The 6,000-nt window shown below is 42.2% G+C and overlaps 1 long non-coding RNA gene across 1 annotated transcript in view; it reads right to left on the reverse strand.

Annotated features, from left to right (window-relative positions):
• Positions 1 to 3,114, reverse strand: part of LOC141581662 (uncharacterized) — a 142,085-nt gene extending 138,971 nt beyond the window's left edge. The window contains exon 1 of the long non-coding RNA XR_012514446.1: positions 2,993 to 3,114. This is a non-coding gene — a long non-coding RNA (uncharacterized LOC141581662). The remainder of the gene's footprint in view (positions 1 to 2,992) is intronic.
• Between the last annotated feature and the right edge of the window lie 2,886 nt (positions 3,115 to 6,000).

Genomic DNA, 6,000 nt, shown 5'->3' on the forward strand with positions numbered 1-6,000 from the left:
GTGGCTTGGATTTGGCCTTCTGGCATGGTCACTCACCAGCTGCATGATCTTCTTGAGTAGGTATCTAGAACCCTCAGTTCTTCTACTTTCAAAATTGGGATATTAATTGGTCAGGTGCAGTGGCTCACACCTGTAATCACAGCACTTTGGGAGGCCAAGGCAGGCAGATTATTTGAGATCAGGAGTTCAAATCCAGCCTGGCCCACATGGTTAAACCTTGTCTCTACTAAAAATGCAAAAATTAGCTGGGCATTATGGCACATGCCTGTAGTCCCAGCTACTCAGGAGGCTGAGGCAGGACAATTATTTGAAGCTAAGAGGCAGAGATTGCAGTGCATTGACATTGCACCACTGCACTCCAGCCTGGAACACAGAGAGAGACTCTAACAACAACAAAAAAGAGGATAGTTGACTGCTGTAAAAGCAAGCAAGCAAACAAACAAAAACAAAAGGTGACTTTAATTGTTGAAAGCTATATGTTTTTGAATGAGAGATAATCGTTATATAAATTGACATGAGGCACATTAACCTCTGACCAGGATAAAGTAACAGAGACCAGATTCATCTTCCCACCTTAAACAATGAAGAAACAGGACAAATATATGGAATGATGTGTACACCCTTGTTCACAATATCATTATTTACAATAGCTAAAATATGGAAGCAGCCTAAGTGTCCATCAGCAGTTGACTAGAAAAGCAAAATGTGGTACATATATTCAATGGAATATCACTCATCTCTAAAAAGAAAGGAAATTCTGATGTGCTATAACATGGCTGAAGCTTGAGGACATTATGCAAGTGAAAGAAGCCAGTCACAAAAAGACAAGTACTGTATGATTCCACTTATATGAGGTAGTTAGAGTAGTCAAATAATAGAGACAGAAAGTAGAACCATGGTTGCCAGGGACTGGGGGGGGGGCGGGGTTTAGGGAAATGGGAGAATAGTATTTAACAGGTACAGAATTTCAGTTTTCCAAGGTGAAAATCATTATGGACATGGAATGTGGTGATGGTTGCACAGCAATATAAGTGTATTCAATATCACTGAACTGTATACTTAAAAATAGTTACGATAGTAAATTTTATGCAATTTATGTACATTTTCTGTATGTTATTTTACCACAATAAAAAATTTAAAAAATAAGGAACAATAATTTTCAGACATTGGACTACAGGCAATGCACGATTCCTGATAAAGAAACAAATGAAGGGAGCCCTTCAATTGTGTCAGCTTATTGCCTGAAAAGGGTTTCCAGGCTGCAGTGCAGAGGAGGCAATTCCAGGCAGAGCTCAGTGGTCTCTCTGAGTTGAAAAGATAGAAATGGAAGTTTGGAAAAGGCAAGGGAGCTAGAGTTTTCAGGGCAGAGTAACACAGAAGAGAGATCTGCACAGAAACAGGATCCAGCAATTCTCCCTCTAGTGTTTTGCAGAGTACTGAAGTGCATATGCATATGAGGGTGCTGTTCAATGCTGGGGAAAAGATCCACTGATAATGAGCAGGCAGAACAATTACTAGAGCTCAAATAGAGTTTGGAATGATTCACATTCCCAACAGCCAGAATAGAGAAGCCTCATACTACATAGTTCATCAGGCAGAGTACTCAGAAAAGTTTGCCTCACTAATAAGACCGAATTAGCTCTAAAGCCTAGTCTGATACAGTCTAACAAAGCTTTGAAGCAAGTCTTAACAGGATCAAACAATTTTCAAGTAACTTAAATACATTTTAGAACAAAGCTCACAAACACTTAAAGGAATACAGGAAGTCCAGCACACAACAATGTAAAATTTACAATGTCTTACACTCAGTCAAAAATTACCGGACAAAGAAAGCATCAGAAAAATACAATCCAAAATAAAAAGAAAAATCAACTGGTAGAAACAGATCCAGAAATAACACAGATGAATATAAATCGTAGACAAGGACATTAATACAGTTATTATAAATGTACTGCATATGTTCAAGAAGGTAGCAAAAGAATAAGAATAATAAGAACAAACAGGGAAAATATCAAGACCCAAATTTAACTACTAGAGGTTAAAAGCATAGTGTTCAAGGTGAAAAAAAAATGCACTTGAAATAATTAAAAATTGACGTGAAGGAGGTTAGAAGCATCCAAGTTGAGCGTACTTTGTGGAGATGAAATGAAGGCAAACTGGATATGAAAGGTGGGATTGTAAGTAGAGCATCAGCAGCATTTCAGTCCCACAGAACATCAACCAGCCATCTTGTTTCAGATCATAATCTACACAGCCATATACAATGGGCCAGTGTAAATCAGTGCAAATGCAGGAGAAGGAATATCACAAGCCTTATGAACCTATGCTTCCTGAAAGACCCATGGACTGCACAATTCCAGCTCTGCCTGAGATTAATTTCTGCTTCTAAGAATGAGCAGAAAGCCCACAGCTAACTGCACATTCTTCCCTCTCTCTCTCCATCAAGACTGCTTCCCTCTACCCCTCACCCTGCCATCACTCAGGAGTTAATTTCACATTGACCAAAGATAACCAAAGGCACCAGGCCTCTGATACACAAAGCCATGGACTGGATCCTACACAGAGGCTACTGCCAAGATTTAAATGCTGAAGAAACGTGTCCAGGAACCATATCAATGCAGATCCCTCCTTAATGAAAAACTGTGGTTAGAAAAAATAAATAAATAGAAAAAACCTGTCCTGTTGCTGAGACTTCAGCAGCAGCACCAGAAAGTCGCTCAGAATCTACCCAGAGAATCTACTCCATGTTTGCCAAGAAGATGCCTTGTTCTAATTTCATTTAGCCTGGAAACCCCAGGGAATACTCCAAACCCTAGAGATAGAAACAATATAAAGACAGTCATTTCTCTCTGAAACAACAATTTGTATTTTCCTATCTTTGATACACAGTCTAATACTCAAATCAATAGGCCAATGGAGATTCACCTAGTACAAGTTTAATAAGGAAAATTGCTAAAGAAAAAAATAAGATTTGGAAAGCTAGAAATATTACCTGCAGCTGTGTTAGATTGTGAAGGTGGGGTTAGGTTGGCTCTTTCTTTTTTCCCCGGTGTAATGAAATTGAGAAGCTAAACCTCTGAGTTCATTATAATCATATAGAAATGGAAGCTTCTGGCTGCTTTCTGCTCCCTCTTATCTCTCCTACCTTTGCCCTAATCAATACAACAAATTTTATCTTCTCTGACGAAAGCTCAACTTTCTGGCTATTTTTGCAAGTTAGGCTTCTTCAAGCCTGGCCTGGCTTTGCAGATCTGCATAGGTAATGGACTGTTGGGGTAGAGGAGTGGCAACAGAGAAGGCAATTGGCCGGCTATGGCTGTAGTCCAGGTAAAGCAAATCAGAGGCATGGCTTTTGGAAACCCAAAGCAAACGTCCCAGGAGGTGGGTGGGTAGCATGGACGAAAACAAAATCTGTACAACAGAGAAGATACACAGTGTTGAGAAGAACAAGAGAAGTTGGGCAGTGGGTGGAGGATCGTTCCTGAAGAGCTCTTTCCTTATCCCATCTCTGTGGCTTCCCCTTGAAGGTGTCATGACTCCCTGATGCCAAGGGTAAGCTTCGTTCACAAAGACAATGGCCGTGCCTCTTTTAGGAATAAGAAGTGTGGCCATGCAGCCTCCATATTAATGTTTGATTGGAACAAATATATTTTAGGATCTATCCATTCAATAAGTATTCATTTATTTATGCAGACACAGTAGGTACCCAGTGCCTACTGTATACCAGGCATTGTTCTAGACCCCAGGGTTACGACAGTGAACACTGTAGACTAGCTCATGGAGCTTGCATTCTAGTAGGAGGAAATAAAAAGTAAATTAAAAAACAAACAGGTAAACAAGAAAATGTCATAGAGTGAGGATGCTATAGGGAAAATTGTAAAAGGGCTACTAAAGCTTGGAATAGCATTTCTGAAAACAAAGGAGCCAGTATGTGAGGAGATGGGGAAAAGTCCTTATAGGCAGAGGAAACTACAAATACAAGACCCTTAGATGGAAAGAAGTTTCGGTTGGAAGAATAAAAATGAATGTTGGTGTGGTGAGAAAGTAGTGAGTGAAGGGAGAGTGATATGAGATAAACAGTTAAGATGAGTGTCATGTAGGAATGTGTGGGTTTTTATAGAAAGGAATTTTGTTAGGAAACAGTTGTTCTGAGTTAGGTTTTGGATAGCTCTTTCTGGTTGCTGCATGGGGAATAGACTGCTGGAGCGAGATGGCATGGAGGAGGGGAAGCAGAGAGGACAGTTAGAAAGCTCTGGCTGGAAAGTGACGGCTGTAGTCCAGGCAAAGGGTGATGGACATTTGAATTAGGATAGGAGCAGAGAGAGGGTGAGAAGTGGTTGAATGGGGTATATTCTGGAGGTGGAGGTCATGGATTGGCTGGTGCATGTGGTAGGGGAGACATTTCAGGAGAGGATTCAGGCATGGCACTTAGGTTTTGGCTTTGAGCAGTTCGTTGATTGGATGTCTTGCCCACTCCTGAGATGAGGAAGACAGAAGAGAAATCAAATGTCCTGACTTGAATGTCTAAAGCTGAGATCTTTATTTGACAGTCAAGCAGAGATGTCAGGAAGGCACTTGGTTATAGGCATCAAGGGCTGGATTGTAGGAACCTAAAGTGTCTGGACCAGCCTTCTAACCACCTGGCTCTGAATGCCACTCCCGCGGTCAGCTCGGTGTGCACGTACTCAGCAAGCGTCCGGTGAGGGTCTGCTGTGCTCTAGGGCCTGGGGCAGTGCTGACGGAGTTACAGTGACGTGAGCAGGGCCTGAGGTCGGACCTGTCCACTCAGCCCTGAATCTATGGTATGTAACGGGGCTATCTGGATTTTATTTTTCCTTTTGAATGGCCACCCCAGTGAACATCAATGCTCTACTTGTTTATTCCAGGGCTTTTCTTTGCATGGTGTTATTAGTTATGTCACCCTGACATAACTAATTCCATCTCAGAAACAGACTCCATTGTATATTTCATAGAGCACTTTGCCAACAAGGATAAGATGTTTCACTTAAGAAACAAATAAAAAAAAAAGACTCCCATCAACAGGGTAAGGATGCACACAAGTGCACTCTCCCACGATCAGTTTTCACCAGAGGACTCCGTGACTGTAAAAGAGCAGGCCTTTGGCAGCTCAAAACAGCCACCTTCACTGACACCGTCTGGCCGTCACTCCTGGTACGAACTCGGCCTTGGCCAGAAACGTCTGCCACATGCAGGATCTCCCTCGCAGGACAGAGGGACCCACTGACACAGTTCCAGATCAGGACTCCTTTTGTCTACTTCATTCTCATTGGACTGGCTCATTAACCCTTTCTCCCCTTTTTTCCTTTTTCCTCTTTGTGTTAAATGTTACTTTGTTTATTGTGAAATGTTCAATCTAGCACCTTTGTATATTAAGTATACTATTATAAGTGATTTGCAATATTGACTGACTTGAGGAGTGGCTTGACCCTGGATGCCTGTGGGCTCCGACTCCTGAGTGAACAGAAAATACTGAAGAGAAGAGACTTGTCTCCCTGGAAACTCTACGGAGCTCGTGGCTTTTGTGATTGAAGCAGCATCAATAAAAACCTGACGTTGTGGAAAGACACAAACATGCATGGACCTGCTTATCTCCAACCTTGCACCACTCATGACCATGTCCCAGAGGTGCCCTTGGGAAAGGATCTCAAAAAGGCATTACTCCAGGCTCCTCCAAGTGTTTGCCTAGACTAGCTTGATTACCCCCAGTGATGGAGCACTCACTATCTGTGTTCTTTAAAGAGATCTGAGAAGTCTCCGGAACTGGGATTCTCAGGGGGAAACAGAGGGCCTGGGGTTGAATTGCTAGCGTTGGCAGCTAAGTGATAAATCTGGGAATTGTAAACAGCCAGGTGCCTTTAAGAAGGCCTTTATGGATATGGAGGGTCTGTAGAAAGGCTCCTTTCTGCTCCCTGGGGCTTACGTGATGTATCAGCCCTGTGCACCTCTGGCCAGCCCATACCTAGAAACTGCTGGGTTATG

Source organism: Saimiri boliviensis, chromosome 1 (assembly GCF_048565385.1).
Source record: "Saimiri boliviensis isolate mSaiBol1 chromosome 1, mSaiBol1.pri, whole genome shotgun sequence".
Taxonomy (NCBI): domain Eukaryota; kingdom Metazoa; phylum Chordata; class Mammalia; order Primates; family Cebidae; genus Saimiri; species Saimiri boliviensis.